The sequence below is a fragment of the Pan paniscus genome, chromosome 11, assembly GCF_029289425.2.
Source record: "Pan paniscus chromosome 11, NHGRI_mPanPan1-v2.0_pri, whole genome shotgun sequence".
Classification (NCBI taxonomy): domain Eukaryota; kingdom Metazoa; phylum Chordata; class Mammalia; order Primates; family Hominidae; genus Pan; species Pan paniscus.
Window position 1 is genome coordinate 122265171 of NC_073260.2, and position 19899 is coordinate 122285069.

A 19899-nucleotide genomic window follows, 5' to 3' on the forward strand; every position below is an offset into this window, starting at 1 on the left:
GATTGTCCTGATGTGACAGAGATAAAAATATAGAAAAAGAATGTAAAATTGTGTAATCTTTCAGACTAGCAAGCCACCTAAGTGATTTTAAATGTTTTCGTTAAGAAATGTAGCACTGGAGGGGTGGAGCAAGATGGCAGAATAGAAGGCTCCACCAATCATCCCTCCGTGGACAACAATTTAACAACCATCTACACACAAAAAAAAACTTTCGTAAGAACCAAAAATCAGATGACCACTCACAGTACCTGGTTTTAACTTGTATCACTGAAAGAGGCATTGAAGAGATAGGAAAGACAGTCTTGACTCACTCATGCCATCCCTCCCTCTGCAGCATGGTATGGAGAGCATTTCTGTGCCCTGGGGAGAGCCAGCAATTGTAAGGCATTGAACTCAGTGCTGCCCTTATTATGGCAGAAAACAAAATCAGACCAAACTTAGCTGACACTCATCCATGGAGGAAGCATCTAAACCAGCCCTAGCCAGAGGGTAATAGCTGATCCCAGGGTCAGAACTTGAGTTCCCACAAGCCTTACCAACATGGACTAAATTATGTTGAAACCCCAAATAAACTTGAAAGGCAGTCTAGGCCACAAGGAATGTAACACCTAGATGAGTCCTCGGGCTGAACTAGGCCCAAAGACAGTGGACTGGGTGGGGTGTTGTGGGGGAGACACACATGATGTACTAAGATTAAGCCAGCCTGGATGGCTCAGGGAGTGCTGGCATCACCCCATCCCTAACCCCAGGGTGCACAGCTTGCAACTTCAAAATAGACTCCTTTGTTCTGATTGAGGAAATGAGAAGAAAGAGTGGGGAGGACTTAGTCTTGCATCTTAAATAGTAGCTCAGCCACAGCAGGATAGGGCTGTAGTCAGAGTCATGAGACCCCCTTTCCAGGCCCTAGCTCCTAGACATTTCTGGACACACCCTGGGCCAAAGGGAACCTGCTTCCTTGAAGGAAAAGACCCAGTCATGGCAGAATTCACCATCTACTAACTGAAGAGCCCTTGGGCCCTGAATAACCAGGAGCAATACCCAGGTACATTGAGTGCCCTGGATGAGACACTGAGACTTTCTGGTTTTAAGTACCAGCTCAGTCACAGTGGGTAAGGCATCAAGTGGGCTCTTGGGGTCCTTGATTCCAGGACTTGGCTCTCAGATGGGATTTCTGGACCTTCCCTGGGCCAGAGGGGACCCCACTCTCCTGAAGCGTGAGTCCTAGGCCAGGCAGTATTTACCACAGTCTAGCTGAAGAGCCCTTGGGCCTTAAGGGAAGATCAGCAGTAGTCTGGCAGTACTCCTGATGGGCCTGAGGTGATACTGGCCATGAGGTGAGACTCCTCTGACTCTGGTGAGACTTCTCTGTTTTTGAAAGGGAAGGGAAGCATGAGAAGGGCTGCATCTTGTGGTTCGAGTGCTAGCTCAGCTGCAGTACAACAGAACACCAGGTAAATTCCTAAGATGTTTGACTCTAGTCCCTGGCTCCTGGATGGCACTTCTGGACCTACCCAGGGACTGGGGGAACTCGCTGCCCTGAAGGGGAGGACATAGGCTTGGGTGGCTTTGCCACTTGTTGATTGTACAGCCACAGGGCTTTGAGTGATCATGGTGGTAGCCAGGGAGTGGTTACAGAAGGCCTTGAGAGAGACCCAGGGCTGTGCTCACTTCAGGGCTGACCCAGTATGGTGCTAGAGGTGGTGGCCAAAGGGGTATTTGTGTCCCTTCAATCCCAGCTCCAGGTGGCTTAGAAACAAAAGAGAGACAACATTTGTTAGGGAGAAAGTAAGGGAGGAGAACAAGAGTCTCTGCCTGGCAATCCAGAGAATTCTTCTGGATCTTAACCAGGATCATCAAGTTGGTACCTCTACAAGTCTGCAAGAACCACAGCATTACTGAGCTTTGGGTTCCCTCTAAAGCAGATACAGCTTAGATCACAAAACCCAAGTCCTTTTGAATATCTGGGAAGTCTTCCCAAGAAGTTTGGGTATAAACAAGCCCACACTGAGAAGACTACAATAAATACCTATTTTTTTTTTTTTTTTTTTTTTTTTTTTGGAGATAGAGTTTCTCTCTGTTGCCCAGGCTGGAGGGCAGTAGTGCAATCTTGGCTCACTGCAACCTCCGCCTCCCAGGTTCAAGTGATTCTCCTGCCTCAGCCTCCTGAGTAGCTGGGATTACAGGCGTGTGCCACCATGTCCAGCTAATTTTTGTATTTTTAGTAGAGATGAGATTTCACCATGTTGGTCAGGGTGGTCTCGAATTCCTGACCTTGTGATCTGCCTGCCTTGGCCTCTCAAAGTGCTGGGATTACAGGTGTGAGCCACCATGCCTGGCCATAAATACTTAACTCTTTAATGCCCAGGCACAGATGAATATCTACAAGTATTGAGATGATCCAGAAAAAAATCACCTCCCCAAATGAACTAAATAAGCCACCAGGCACCAATCCTAGAGAAACAGATATATGTGACCTTTCAGAAACAGAATTAAAAATAGCTGTTTGGAGGAAACTGAAAGAAATTCAGAATAACACAGAGAATGGATTCAGAATTCTATTAGATAAATTTAACAAAGAGATTGGAATAAAAAGAATCAAACAGAAATTCTGGAGTTGAAAAATGCAATTGCATACTGAAGAATACAACAGAGTCTTTTAATAACAGAATTAATCAAGCAGAAGAAAGAATTAGTGAGTTTGAAGACAGGATATTACAAAATACAGTCAGAAGGGACAAAATAAAGAAGAATAAAATACAATAAAGCTTATCTACAAGATCTAGAAAATAGCCTCAAAGGGGCAAATCTAAGAGTTATTGGCCTTAAAGAGGAGGTAGAGAAAGAGATGCGGTAGAAAGTTTATCCAAGGGGATAATAACAGAGCACTTCCAAAACTTAGAGATATCAATACCCAAGTACAAGAAGGTTAGAGAACACCAAGATTTAACTCAAAGAAGACTACCCCAAGACATGTAATAATCAAACTCCCAGAGGTTGAGGACAAAGAAAAGATTCTAAAAGCAGCAAGAGCTCCATACAATGGACCTCCAATACATCTTGCAGCAGAATTTTCAGTGGAAACTTTACAGGCCAGGAGACAATGACATGACATATTTAAAGTGCTAAAGGAAAAAAAAAGTTTTACCCTAGAATAGTGTATCTACAGAAATTATTCTTCAACCATGAAGAAGAAATAAAAACTTTCCCAGACAAACAAAAACCAAAAGATTTCATCAACACCAGACTTGTCCAAAAGAAATGCTAAAGGAAATACTTCAATCAGAAAGAAAAGGATGTTAATGAGGCAAAAGAAATCATCCAAAGGTACAAAACTCACTGGTAATAGTATGTACACAGAAAACCACCGTATTAGTCCATTCTCATGCTGCTATAAAGAACTGTCCAAGACTGGGTAATTTATAAAGGAATGGCTGGGGAGGCCTCAGGAAACTTACAATCATGGCAGAAGGGGAAGCAAACACATCCTTCTTTACATGATGGCAGGAAGGAGAAGTGCCAAGCAAAAGGGAGAAGCCCCTTATCAAACCATCAGATCTTGTGAGAACTCACTCACTATCACAAGAACGGCATGGAGATAACTGCCCCATGATTCAATTACCTCTCAATGGGTTCCTCCCACAACATGTGGGGATCATGGGAACTACAACTAAAGATGAGATTGGGTGAGGATTCAGCCAAACCATATCATTCCACCCCGGCCCCTCCCAAATCTCATGTCCTGACATTTCAAAACACAATCATGCCTTTTCAACAGTTTCCCAGAGTCTTAGCTCATTCCAGCATTAACTCAAGAGTCCAAGTCCAAGATCTGAGGCAAGGCAAGTCCCTTCTGCCTATAAGCCTGTAAAATCAAAAGCAGGTTAGTTACTTCCTAAATACAAAGTGGGTAAAGGCATTGGGTAAATACACTTTTTCCAAATGGGAGAAATTGGCCAAAAGGGGCAACAGGTCCCATGCAAGTCCGAAATCCAACAGGGCAGTCATTAAACCTTAAAATTCCAAAATGGTCTCCTTTGACTCCATGTCTCACATTCAGGCCATGCTGGTGCAAGAGGTGGGCTACCATGGCCCTGGACAACTACACCTCTGGGACTTTGCCGGATACAGCCCCACTCCCGGCTGCTTTCACAGACTGGTGTTGAGTGTCCACGGCTTTTCCAGGCACATGGTGCAGGCAGTTGGTGGGTCTGCCATTCTGCAGTCTGGATAATGGTGTTGCCCTTCTCACAGCTCCACTAGATAGTGCCCCAGTTGGGACTCTGTGTGGGGGCTTTGACTCCACATTTCACTTCCACACTGCCCTAGCAGAGGTTCTCCATGAACGCTCCACCCCTGCAGCAAACTTCCACCTGGACATTCAGGCATTACCATATATCCTTTGAAATCTAGTTGGAGGTTTCCAAACCTCAATTCTTGACTTCTGTGCACCTGCAGGCCCAACACCATATGTAAGCCATCAAGGCTTGGGCCTTGAACCCTCTGAAGCAATGGCCTGAGCTGTGCATAGGCTCCTTTTAAGCATAGCTGGGAAACAGGACACCAAGTCCTGATACTGCACAAAGCATCAAGGCCCTGGGCCCAGCCCACAAAACCATTTTTTCCTCCTAGGCCTCCAGGCCTGTGATGGGAGGCACTGCTGCAAAGACCTCTGACATGCCCTGGAGACACTTTCCCCATTGTCTTGTCAACTAACATTTGACTCCTCATTACTTATGCAAATTTCTGAAGCTGGCTTTAATTTCTTCTCAGAAAGTGAGTTTTTCTTTTCTATTGCATCATCAGACTGCAAATTTTTCAAACTTTTATGCTCTGCTTCTCTTTTAAACATATGTCCCAATTCCAAACCATATCTTTGTGAAAGCATAAAACTGAATACTTTCAACAGCACTCAAGTCACTTCTTGAACACTTTGCTGATTAGAAATTTATTCCACCAGATACCCTAAATCATCTTTCTCAAGCTCAAAGGTTCCACAGATCTCTAGGGCAGGGGCAAAATGCCTCTAGTCTCTTTGCTAAAGCATAGCAAAAGTCGCCTTGATTCCAGTTCCCAACAAGTTCCTCGTCTCCATATAAGACCACCTTAGCCTGGACTTCATTGTCCATGTCACTATCAGCATTTTGGTCAAAGCCATTCAACAAGTCTCTAGGAAGTTCTAAACTTTCCCACATCTTCCTGTCTTCTTCTGAGCCCTCCAAACTCTTCCAACGTCTGCCTGTTACCCAGTTCCAAAGTCGCGTCTACAGTTTGGGATATCTTTATAGAAGCACCCCACTACTTGGTACCAATTAACTGTATTAGTCTGTTCTCATGCTGCTTTGAAGAAATACCCGAGGTGGGGTAATTTATAAAGGAAAGAGGTTTAATGGACTCACAGTTCCGCATGGCTGGGGAGGCCTCAGGAAACTTACAATCATGGTGGGAGGCACCTCTTCACAGCATGGCAGGAGAGAGAATGAGTGCCCAGTGAAGGCAAAGTCCCTTTATAAAGCCATCAGATCTTATGAGAACTAACTCACTATCATGAGAACAGGATGGGAGAAACCACCCCATGATTCAGTTGTCTTCACCTGATTCCTCCAATGACCCATGGGGATTATGGGAACTACAATTCAAGATGAAATCTGGGTGGAGACACAGCCAAACCGTATCAACCATAGAATATTATAACACTGTAACTGTGGTGTGTAAGCTACTCTTATGTTAAGTAGAAAGACTAAACAATGAACCAACAAAAAATAAGAAATACAACAAAAAATAACTACAACAACTTTTTAAGACATACAGAGTACAATAAGATATAAATAGTAACAGCAAAAATTAACAAAGCTGTGTGGATGAAATTAAGGCATAGAGTCTTTATTAGTTTTCTTTTTGCTTATTTGTTGGTTTGTTTATGCAAACAGTGTTAGGTTGTTATCAGCTTAAAGTAACGGACTATAAGATAGTATTTGGAAGCCTCATGGTAGCTTCATACCAAAAATCATACGATGGATACAAAAAGAATAAAAAGCAATTGACTAAATCATACCACCAGAGGAAATCACCTTCTCTAAAGAATGACAGGAAGGAAAAAGAAAGGAAAAGAAGACCACAAAGCACCCAGAATACAAGTAATAAAATGGCAGGAGTAAGTCCTTATTTATCAACAATAACAATAAATGTAAATGGACTAAATTCTCCAAAAGTCATAGAGTAGCTGAATGGATTAAAAAAAAAAAAAAGACCCAATGATCTGTTGCCTAAAAGAAACATACTTCATCTATAAGGATATATATACATAGACTGAAAATAAAGGGTTGGAAAAAGATATTCCATGCCAATGGAATCAAAAAAAAGAGCAGAGTTAGCTGTAATTATATTAGACAAAATAGGTTTCTAGACCAAAACTATGAGTAGAGACAAAGATAGTCACCATATAATGATAAAGGGGTGAATTCAGCAAGAGGATATAAATGTTAAATATATATGCATGCAATACTGGAGCACCCAGATATATATGAAGCAAATATTAGAGCTGAAGAGAGAAATAAACCCCAATACAATAACAGCTGGAGACTTCAATACCCCACTTTCAGCATTGGACAGATCTTTCAGACAGAAAATCAACAAGGAAACATTGGATTTAATCTACATTATAGAACAAATGGATCTAATAGATAGTTACATAACATTTCATCCAATACCTACAGAATATACATTCTTTTTCTCAGCACGTGGATCATTCTCAAGGATAAATCATATATTAGGTCACAAAACCAGTCTGAAAACATCAAAAAAGTTGAAATATCAAGCATCTTCACTAAACTCAATGAAATAAAACTAGAAATAAATAATAAGAGGAATTTTGGAAACTATACAAATAAGTGGAAATTAAACATTATGGTACTGAATGAGCAGTAGATTCATGAAGAAATTAACCCACTTATGCCTGAGGTTGCAATTTTTTAATTTGAAAAATCAGACTTTGGCGATGACCTTGAGCAGTAGAATATAAATAATTCCACATGCTTAGCATTCCAATAATGGAATACTAGGCATAATTGGGTTGAAGGAATTTGAAAAATTTATTGAAACAAATGATAATGGAAACACAACATACTAAAACCTATGGGATACAGCAAAAGCAGTACTAAGAGGGAAGTTTATAGCTATAAATGCCTACATCAAAAAAGAAGAAAAACTTCAAATAAACAACCTAGCAATGCATCTAACAGAACTAGAAAAGCAAGAGCAAACTGAACCCAAGATTAATAGAAGAAACAATAATAATCAGAGCAGAAATGAAATTGAAATGAAGAAAACAATACAAAAGACCGATGAAACTAAAATTTAGTTTTTCAAAAACTTAAACTAAATTAAGAAACCTTTAGCCAGACTGAAAAAAGAGAGAGAAGATCCAAATAAATAAAATCAGAGATGAAAAAGGAGACATTACAACTGATACTGCAAAAATTCAAAGGATCATTAGTGGCTACTATAAGCATCTCTATGCCAATAAATTGGAAAATCTAGAAGAAATGGACAAGTTTCTAGACACATATGACCTACCAAGATTCGACTATAAATAAATCCCAAACCTGAACAGACCAATAACATGTAACAAGATCAAAACCATAAGTAAAATTTCCCAAGAAGGAAGAGCCCAGGACCTGATGGCTTCACTGCTGAATTCTACCAAACATTTAAAGAACTAATACCAGTCCTATTCAAACTATTCAGAAAAATAGAGGAAGAGGGAATACTTCCAAACTCAGTGAGGTCAGTATTACCATGATACCCAAACTAGACAAAGGACATATCAAACAACAACAACAAAAGCAAAAACAACTATAGGCCAATATCACTGATAAATACTGATGCAAAACCTCAGAAAATACTAGCAAACCAAACTCAACAACACATTAAAAAGATTATTCATCATAACCAAATGGGACTTATCCCAGGGATGCAAGGATGGTTCAACATATGTAAATCAATCAATGTGATACATCATATCAAAGGAATGAAGGACAAAATCCATATGATCATTTTAATTGATACTGAAAAGCATTTGATAAAATTCAACATCCCTTCATGATAAAATCCCTCAAAAAACTGTATATAGAAGGAACATATTCAACATAATAAAGGCCATATACAACAGGCCCACAGCTGAATGGGGGAAAAACTGAAAGCTTTTCCTCTAAGATCTGAAACACAGTAAGAATGCCCACTTTCACCACTATTATTCAAAATAGTACTGGAAGTCCTAGCTAGAGCAATCAGACAAGAGAAAGGTATAAAGGGTATCCAAATTGGAAAGGAAGAAGTCAAATTATCCTTGTTTGCAGATGGTATGATCCTATATTTGGAAAAACTTATATACTCCACAAAAAAACTGTTAGAACTGATAAACAAATTCAGTAAAGTTACAGGACATAAACTCAGCATTCAAAAATCAATACCATTTTCATGTCAACATGGAACAGTCTGAAAAATAAATAAAAAATGTAATCCTATTTTCAAGAGCCACACATAAAATTAAATACCTAGAAATTAACCAAAGAAGTGAAAGATCTCTATAATGAAAACTATAAAATACTAATAAAAGAAATTGAAGAGAACAGTAAAAAATAGAAAAATATTTCATGTTCATGGATTGGAATAATAAATATTGTTAAAACATCCACACTTCCCAAAGCAATCTACAGATTTGATGCAATCCCTATCAAAATACCAATGACATTCTTCACAGACATAGAAAAAAACCTATCCTAAAATTTATATGAAACCACGTAAGTCCCAGAATAGCCAAAGCTATCCTAAGCAAAAAGAAGAAAATTGAAAGAATCACATTACCTGACTTCAAATTATACTACCGAGCTATAGTAACCAAAACAGAATGGTAGTGGCATAAAAATAGACACATAGACCAATGGAACACAATAGAAAATCCATAAACAAATCCAAACACTTACAACGAACATTTTTGACAAAGGTGCCAAGAACATACACTGGGGAAAAGACAGCCTCTTCAATTAATGGTGCTGGGAAAACCAGACATCCATACCTAGAAGAATAAAACTAGACCCCTATCTCTTGATATATGCTAAAATCAAATTAAAATGGATTAAAGACTTAAAACTAAGACCTCAAACTATAAAACTACTACAAGAAAACATTGGGGAAACTCTCGAAGACAACAATCTGGGCAATGATTTCTTGAGTAATACCCCACAAGCACAAGCAACAAAAGCAAAAATAGACAAATGGGATCACATCAAGTTAAAAAGCTTCTGCACAGCAAAGGAAACAATCAACAAAATGAAGAGACAACCCACAGAATAAGAGAAAATATTTGCAAACTACCCATCTGATAGGGGATTCATAACTAGAATATACAAAGAGCTCAAACAGCACTACAGGAAAAAATCTAATCTGATTAATAAATGAGCAAAAGATTTGAATAGACATTTCTCAAAATAAGACATACAAATGCTAAACAAGCATATGAAAACATGCTCAATATCAATGATTATCAGAGAAATGCAAATAAAAAATAGAGCTACCATACAATCCAGCAATTTTACTGCTGGGTATATACCCAAAAGAAAGAAAATCAGTATACTGAAGAGATGTCTTCAGTCCCTTGTTTCTTGCAGGTCTGTTCACAATAGCCAAGATTTGGAAGCAACCTAAGTGTTCATCAACAAATGAATGGATTAAAAAACTGTGGTCCTTGTACACAATGGATTACTATTCAGCCATAAAAAAAGAATGAGATTCAGTCATTTGCAACATTTGCAACAACATGAATGGAACTGGAGACCATCATGTTAAGTGAAATAAGCCAGGCACAGAAAGACAGACATTGCATGTTCTCACTTATTTGTGGGATCTGAAAATTAAACAATTGAACCCATGGAGATAGAGAGTAGAAGGATGGTTACCACAGGCTGGGAAAGGTACTGGGGAAGGGAGACTTGCTGGGAAGGTGGGGATAGCTAATGGGTACAAAAAAAAAATAGCTAGAATGAATAAATAAGGCCTAGTATTTGATAGCACAACAGAGAGACTATAGTCAATAATAATGTTATTGCACATTTTAAAACAACTAAAAGTGTATAATTGGATTGTTTGTAACACAAAGGATAAATGCTTGAGGGGATGGATACCCATTTTCCATAATACCATTATTTCACATTGCATGCCTGTGCCAAAATATCACATGTACCCCCTAAATATGTACACCTACTATGTATCCACAAAATAAAAATGTTTTTTAAAAAATTAAAAGAAATGTAGTACATTCTCTACTGGTCAAGGTGGAGTAGGCTATGTTATGGGGAAAAAAAGGATCTCAGATGCTTAATACAACAAAAGTTTATTTCTCTTTTATGTTCCAGATCATCTTAACTCCAACACTTAAGCTGATGGAGCAGCCATAGTCTGCAAGATTCCTGGTTACCCCAGAAATGGCAAAGAAAGCTCCAGAGGTATTATGTCAGGAGTTAAATGGTCTGGCCTAGGAACATGTGCTTCCAGTTAAAATTCAGCCAGAGAAAGTCACATGGCCTCCCCAACACAAGGCAAACAGGAAATGCCTGGAAATAGCTGGTGAACAGCACCAAGGACCATCACAGGGACCTAGATGTAGAAACTGTGACACATCACTGCATGACTAGGTTAGGTACTGGGCACGTGAATCCTGAACTGAACCAACAAAGCACATGTTCCAAAGTTAAACAACCAAACAAGGAAGACGTTGACTAGAAAACAGGATGTAAACGAAAGTAGGAGAAATGTTTATATAACCTACAATGCATTATTTTTTAAACATTAAGAACTGATTGTGAACATGAGTACTAAAGTATAAAAATATTTTATTCAATGTTTTATATACATATATATATAAAAAAAAATTTTTTTTTTGAGACAGAGTCTCACTATGTTGCCCAGGCTGGAGTGTGGTGGCGTTATCTAGGTTCATGGCAACCTCCGCCTCTCAGGTTCAAGCGATTCTCCTGCCTCAGCCTCTTGAGTAGCTGGGATTACAGGCATCCGCCACCACGCCCAGCTAATTTTTTTGTATTTTTAGTAGAGATGGGGTTTCACCATGTTGGCCAGGCTGGTCTTGAACTCCTGACCTCAAGTGATTTGCCCGCCTCAGACTCCCAAAGTACTAGGATTACTGGTGTGAGCCAGTGAGCCAGGCCATGTCATATATTTTATAGTGTTATACATACACACCTATATAATACATTTATTTACTGTAATTTACAGGGCAATTGATACAATTACCCAGATAAAGGTGAAGTCATCCTTGTGTCTACTACTTGCATATTTGAGATGAACAGTTTTTAGGACTATAATAACTCAGGCAACTGCCTCAAACTCTTCAAAGTCACTCTGCGGTGGTAGACACAGCTTATTAAGTAATTTCTTGATGTGGTTTGAAGACGTTAAATAAAATCTAGACCTGAACACATCAGTGGCTTATGAAACAATAGTTTTTTCTTGGGACTAGGCCTCCTAGAAAATTAAGGCTAGGCAAGACCTTCAGACGTCATAAAAGACCAATTTCACATTTTGATGCTTCTGAAGATTAAAATGAAGAAATGTCAAAAGAAGGTAACAAAATGCAGTAAATATTGCTATCTTTAAAATCAACAGTATACACATATCTGTGCTATTTTAAAGACACAGAGTTTCTATGTATTTTTAATTCACAGGGCACCACAAACAATGTGGATGCAGGTTAGAGCTGTATGATAGCCTTCCTCTGAGTCTGCTAGCATACCCCTATGGCTTTATGTCTGATCTCATTCAGAGATCTCTGACACCGAACTCAGGGCTCCACAAGAGTGTGAGGACTGTCCCACCCTTCCAACCCAGTAGACTCCAAAATTGGTTTTTTACTAGTCATCAGTGACGCTGGGATGAATTGAATTCACTTTCAAATATGAAATCCCAGCATCCTTTGCCTCCGGGAAAGAGTCCCCATTCCACACTTCTTCTTAGCCCAGGCCCCATCCGTGCCTGGAAGTCAGCTCCATTATGGAACTGAAGCATTCAAGCTAGGAAGAAGCCATTCTCTTCCGTGGCTTCCTGCCTCTAACAGCAGACAGTAACAGGAACTCCCCATTGTCAGGAGAGGATGGAGATACTATTCAGAGGATACGCAGGTTGTTAGCAAGCACAGGGCTGTCGGCTGCCTCTTCAGAGAGGCTTTATGGATCATAATCTGAGGATGGCAAGGGAAGAACTGCAGGTGAGGATCAGAGTTTGGGCGTGTCTGTGCCATCCCGAGGGCCTCTCTCACCACCTTGGTAGCTGCTTTGTAACATGTTCCTTCCAAGTCCCCAGTTTTCCAATATTCCTTTGTCATTTCTAGTGGGGACCTTTTGACTGTTGTAGTTACCATGTCATAAGACATTTAATTTGAGGCATTAGGCTAGCGTTCAAATCCCAATGGGAAACGTTTGTTGCTGGATCTTTTGCAAATTACTCAATACTGCTAAGCCAACATTTTGTCAATTCTAAAAGAATGAAATAATACCCATCTCATAGAATTGCTGTGAGAATCAAGTATAAACAACTATAGGAAAAATGTATTGTCAACTACTACTACCCCCTCCAGCATCCTCTAAATTGCCAGGAATAAATAGTTTCCATTCAGCCATAGTCCATGTGCTCCCTGGAATTAATACTGGTTTAGAGTTTACTGCTTCAAATGCAAATGGAAAAATAAAGCATTTAGAGAGAATCCCTAGCAGACTGCAATGTCCTCAAAGTCAAGGTCATTGACTTATTCATCTTCACACCCTGGCATCTAGCCTCATTTCTGGCATCCAGGAGTCACTTCACATCAAGTGAATTTGTGAGTGCAGGAGGAGTCAGTCGTGCCTTGTCGACCACCTCTTCTCACAAAAGTGTGTGATCCCAAGAGTCAAGGCAGTTGAGCAGCTAGTTTGGGGATCCTGGGATTAACATGAGTCAGAAATTGGAACGAGCATGTGGTAGCCCAAGGGATGGGATGGAGTGAATGAGGTGCTGACCCTGTGTATGGGTGAACCTGAGACTCAGGGCCCCTTAAATGTTGTGTCCTAGGTGCCTCACTGCCTAAGCTTAGTCCCAGTGTTTGGCAACCCTGTGCTTAACCACCTTCACTTTGGGAGTTCTTCAGAAATTGCAGAGGATTCAGGCTCAATCAAGATTTGGGGGCAGTCTCCCATATATTCAGAATGGCTGAACTATGAAATATTATGGCTATTAAATATTGATTAGTGCATAATTTTATTCACTTCAGAGCAGAAAGGTCACTGATGTGTGAGTGGAAAGATCCCTTGTACCCCTCCCCTCTGTTTCCTCACTTTTCAAATGAAGCATTTGCCATTTTAAAATTCTATATTTTCAGATTGGCAGAATATTAATAGTTGAAGCTGGGGAATGGGAACATGGGGGAACATTATACTGTTCTCTCTTATTTGGGATATGTTCAAAACTTTGCATAACACATTCAAAAAATAATCTATTTTCTCTAAATATTCTCTACTGCTGATCAATTTTTGAAGACGTCAAACATCACAAATGACTTAAATATATCCTAAAGCTGTTCCAAATATTCAGACTAACAAAATCATTATAGCATAGAATTTGCTGTGATCACATTCCCCCAAGTCCTGGGCAATATATTAGGTAAATAAAAATTAAATTTTATGTAATCTGCTCAGACCCTCACTGAGAGTAACTTCATAAGCAAGAGCAACACTGAGATGCTGCTGATCAAATAGAAGCACATTTCAGATAAATATCTCATTACCATACGTGAAGGATTGAAATTCTTGCCTCATCAAAATGGTACCTTGCTATACACCAGGGAGTTTCAGGTCACCTGCAAATGCAACTACAGAATGTAGAGAATGCAAAGTGTGGTCCCCTCACTCAGATGTCAACAAAGTACGATTGTATTTATTTTTCTGCAACTGAACAATATGATTTCTATTTCGATTTCCCTTTATGCCAAAATAGCATAGACCGAATCACATTCTATTTTGGATTTACCTTTTCCCTGGGATTGTGTGTAAGTCTGGGGAGGGGGTTTAAATGGTATCATTGTGAGAAGGAGGCACTCTATGTCATCGTCTCTCCAGATCAACATCCTTTGAGACATTCCTGTTTCCATCAGTACATCAATTGCACATGAAAACAATCACTGGGTTGTCCTTCACGCCTACTGCCATGCTCCACTGAGGGACGGGGCACAATTCTGTGGGCTCCCACACCACGCTGAGGCATGGTAAGATCCACAAGGCTGTGTAGAACCCCATGTACCAAAACAACATGCAGGAGCGTAGTGTGGGGTGTAGTCTCTTTCCTAGGGAGCTACTTAGGACAGGGAGGCTCAAGGGATCTTTGTTCTCAGATATCCCTAATCGAATTGGAGGTGCTTTCACCTCCCAGGTTAGTAACAGATAGAATAGAATGGAATAAACTCCCATATCCTCTTCCCCAAATCCACTACATACATTCATTATTGGCTTCCCCTTTATTCCTCCCCACCATCACCACCACCACCATCCCCTTCTCCCCAAATTCAGGGAATCTTTTTCTAGTTTGGAAGTAAACCACCTTTTTCTAACTCATCAGATATTAATGCAAATCTGCTGTTTATGCCTTAAGTGCCCTCAAGGCTAGGCTTATGAAACTCAAAGCCTTTATTCTGCTGTTGTAATAACATCAATTGTCTGTGGTAATCAACACCTCCAAGTCTGGGTCTGGGCTTGAAACAAAAATGGGTCATGGGATTACAGGGTAATAGAAAATAATAGGAAAATTATGATTCCTGTTAATATTTAAAAATATTATTCTGCCACAAATGTTCTCTGGTTTTGTTGCAACTAGCAATTTCAAGAGCTTCAGCTCATCTTCAAAGCTCTTCAGCCCTTCAACTCATCCTTGGGGAATTCTAAAATGTGTTCTTACTATTGTTCTCCTCCCCTACTGATATGGTTTGGCTGTGTCCCCACCCAAATCTCATCCTGAGTTTTAGCTCTCATAATCCGCATGTGTCATGGGAGGGACTCTGTGGGAGGTAATTGAATCATGGGGGCAGGTTTTTCACATGCTGTTCTTATGACAGTGAATGAGTCTCATGAGATCTGATGGTTTTATAAAGTGCAGTTCCCCTGCCCACACCCCCTTGCCTACCACCATGTAACACATGCCTTAGCTCCTCCTTTGCCTTCTGCCGTGATAGTGAGGCCTCCCTAGCCATGTGGAACTGTGAGTCCATTAAACTTCTTTTTCTTTATAAATTACCCAGTCTCAGGTATTTCTTCATAGCAGTATGAAAATGGACTAATATACCTACTAACTGTCTTCTAAACCCTAAAAAGCATGAGGTGCCACTATAAAAGCTGCCTATTACATTTCCTGTTGCTGCTCAAACCAGCAGCACCATGCTGCCAAGTCAGTGAAGGCTTTTCTGCATTCTCAATGTCCCCCAGGGATTTTAGAGAAACAGACCTTTTAGCTTGTACTCATTGTTTAACTTTGTTGGCTGTGAGCCTATAGAGCTGGAGCAAGGGGTACTCTTAGTGAGAGACATGGCCCTTGTTCTCCAATGCCTTTAGACTTTTTTTGCTCCAAGCACGCAGCTTCCATGCTCTTTTTGTCGCATCTTGCAGGCTCCTGGGTCCCACAGGCAAAGAGGGCTTTGCTGGGCCCTCTGGACATGCTCAGACAGGTTTAAATCCTAGGATAGAGACAGCCCAGGTTCTCAAGCTGAGACCCACAACCTCACACTGAAAAACACACTGATACCAAAGACTGATTAATATGCATGTAAATACTGGCATTTGGCACTCATACCTATAGGTAGTAGAGGCTCAAAAGCCAAGACTGAAAAAATTTTTCTCTATTCATAGATACCAGTCTGGCTACCTCCATCTCTATTCTGAACTCAGAGACCAAGGAGGGTACATGGGAGGACAGTCCATGCCCTAGAGAAATTGAGGAAGATAGCTTCTTCCTCATTGTTGGGAGTACAGTGGCTTTTATACCATAATCTTCCCATTCTCTTCTCAGATAAACCCATTGGCAAGTATAATTTTTAAATCTTTCTTTGAAAACTGCTGAACCTGGCACATTATAAAAGTAAAATTCTTCCCTGTGGTAGGCTGAATAATATCCGCTAAATATGTTCATGCTCTAATTCCAGAACCTGTGAATTTAACCTTACATGGCGAAAGGGTCTTTGTCAAGATGGTTAAATCAAGGATCTTGAAATGGGGAGGTTATCCTGGATTATTCTGGGCCTAATGTAATCACAATAGTCCCTATAAAGGGAAGGCAGGAGGAGTCAGAGAGTCAGGGGAGAAAGCTATGTGAGGACAGAAGCAGAGATTGGAGTGAGAGGGCTACAAGCCAAGGAATGCCAGCAACTTCTAGAAGCTGAAAGGAGAAAGGAACATATTCCCCTTTGAGAGCTGCAGAAGAAATATACCCTGCTGACACTTTGATTTTAGCCTTGTACAACTCATTTCAGACGTGTGACTTCCAGAACCATAAGACTTCCAAAACATTAAGTTTGTGGTAATTTGTTACAGGGGCAATGGGAAACTCGGACTCTCTCACAACTCGGCAGAATTAGTGGAACAGCATGTGTCTTTTATCTAGAATTTTGCCATATAGCTCTGGAGTTATCTAAGAAATAGGAGACTGAGAGCACCTAGAAGCTGTGTTTCTTAGCAAGGAGATGCTTGAGATCAGTTTGCCTGTTTGTTATCCATGAACTGGTAAGCTTCCTGTCAGATGGTGGATATCACATTGGACCTGGAATCAGTAGACCACTTATATGGTTTTGCTGTGTGTGCCCACCCAAAGCTAATGCTGAATTGTAATTCCCAGTGTTGGAGGTGGGGCCTGGTGGGAGGTGATTGGATCATGGGGGTAGTTTCTAATGGTTTAGCACCATCCCTTAGTGCTGTCTCATCATAGAGTTCTCATGAGATCTGGTTGTTTAAAAGTGTGTCTCACCTCCCCCTTCTCTGTCTCTCTGTCTCTCTCTCTCTCTCTCCCTCCCTCCTTCTCTCTCTCTCTCTCTCTCCTGCCAGCCATGTGAAGACTGGCTTGCTTCTACTTCACCTTCCACTATGATTGTAAGTTTCCTGACGCCTCCCTAGCAATGCCTCCTGTACAACCTGTAAAACTGTGAGCCAATTAAACCTCTTTTCTTCATTAATTACCCGTCTCAGGTAGTTCTTTGTAGCTGTATGAGAAACAACTAATGCAACCACTTTGAACGCCAGCTGTCATTAGCCAGCTGAATGATCTGGGTTAAGTCACTCACCCTTTCTAAAATGGAGATCAATGACTACTTAAAAATATACTATGAAAATCCAGTGAGATAATGTAAGTGAGAGAACTTGATATCCCATAAAAACCTTCACATGTATCAGGTATTTTTATAAATAGGGTGTATAAAAAATAGTCTAGTCATTTGCATTTCTTGCTTGTTTTGATTTCAGATAAATGGAAGTCACTTGGCTTTTCTTTTAAGGAGCTCAGATTTCATCAAAATCATTGGACTCTGCTCTAGGGTCCTTTCCAGCTCTGCCATTCTATAATTCTAAATGTCAGCCTGAATGATGCTGTGATAGCACCATTAATTCTCTCATGGCAGATAGAGACCAAAAGTCCAGGAAGAAGCTAGAGTTGATCAAGCATGAAGGATAGCATGGGCCAGGGTACAGACTCCTGCATAAGAGTGTTTTATTCATGCATTCTTTATTCATTTATTCATTGCACATATATTCACTGAGTGAATACAATATATGCCAGGGGTTATGCTAGGCACTGGGTAAGTTGGGAAAGGTGATTGGGGGACAGGAAGAGTTATGACAATAAGACAAGGTTTGTGGCCTCAGTGACTTTACATCAGGTGGGGTAGGTAGATATGCAACCCATGGCAGCCTAAATGTCCCCAGGCCTCTCTCCCCTGTGGTCTCCAATGAGGTCACAGGACTTTTATACCCACATCTCACTGATTTCCATAGACCCATCTACTCACACAGAAAATCAGCCCCTTGCTAAATTGCCCAATGTTTCTGGAGGCCTAAAGGGATGTCTCACATGTGCTCATCAACAGGCTGTGCCTGCTGGCTGCTGTGCGACCCAGGCACGTGCCATCTGCCACCACCAGAGCTCTCAGGCAGGGCCCCTCTGTATTTCATAGATGTGGTTAAATTTGGAACCAACCTTAAATCCAGAGCTGTGGCAACCTAAGCCTCCCCCACAATTCCCACGAGTTTCCATGGCTTCCATCCTCCTTATCCATTTTGTTTACCACTCACCCACTTCCAACATCCTCCTCCACACGCTTGCTGAAGAATTCAGCTACTTCTATTGTTTCTAAAGAAAATCATGCGCATCAAGCACTTTATGTCCTTCATTCCTTCCTTCCTTGACTTCATAAATTTAACTGACAATTTGCATAATAGGGAAAGGACAGAGCAGAGATTTGAAGGGAGCTCACACTGCAGAGGGCAAGGCCTTTCACCATCCACTGGCTCCATCCCTCTCTCCCCCTTGCCCTTACCTCTCTCTCCTTCTCCTAAGCTACCAAGCACACCCTCTCCTCCAACCTTCCACAGGACAGTTCCACTCATGCCCAGATGCACTGGAGACTGAGCTCCCACTGCAGGTGCTTATTACAGTATTTTCCCCGTACAGATCTGTGGAATCCAGAGGAGGGGCTGTCTCACAGACAAAATTTTTCAGGATAAGATAGAATAAACACAATCCACAAAATTTCTCCCATTTCATGACCTAAAGCACCAGCATACATTCTTTCTGGGTTCCAGTGTCATTTCCAGCAATAGAAGTATGAGGACATAAAGCAAACATCAGCCACACAAGCTGCAGTGTGGCTTCCAGTTACTGCTGTTTGTGTTGCTAAGGACAGCGGGGTGGGGCGAGGCCTGAGCACCTGCACCCTGGTGATGACAAATCAGACACAGCAGGACCCAGAGCAGGTGCCCTTTTCCTTGTTTAGGATTCTGAGTGTTTCGAAGTATCGATCATGCACCAGATGTCACTAAAAGAGGTTTTATTTGAAACAGTCTGACTTAATGAGGCTCAGATTGTTGCTGTGAGCTTGTGGGGAGAGAGTAGGTATACGCAAGCAGAGGTAAATTTACCCTGGAGCTAATAAGCCTCATGCTTCAGGGCCTGTCACTTGCCTACGTTTCTTCCAAGGCCCTGTCCTCAATTTTGTATTTGTAATTTTATACTCACTTTCTTAAAGAGCACTCCCATATTGTTAAGTTTCATGGCCCACAAAAGCAACCACCCCAGTACACAAGAGCCTTTGGCCCATGTTGCCACCAGGCTGAACGCAGACATGCACACACATGCTCCTGGGGGTCAGCCCTTGCGAAATTAGAAAACGCAAAATCTGTCACTGACATCCTTCTCCTCCACCTGCCTTTTCTCTCAGAGCCTGTGGCCTTGCCTCTTAGAATTCTCCATGCTCCCACTAACCATACATCCCCACTCTGCTTGGTGCACTCAACTGCCTACTTTTCCCACACCCCATTATCCAATATAGTGGTCTCCAAACTACAGCCCTTGGGACAAATCTAGTCCGCCACCTGTTTTTATAACTAAAGTTACACATCTTGTGTGTGGCTGCTTTTGTGAGGCAGAATTGAGTAGTTGCAACAGAGACTAAATTGCCCCAAAGCCTAAAATATTTACTCTTTGGCCTTTTACAGAAAACAAGTATGCCAACCTCTGGTTGAATCCCCAGTAACTTCATAACTAATATTGACAATTCATTTCATCAGCCAAAGATCTGCTTAAAAATAAACCTACTCATGCTCTCTCCTACTG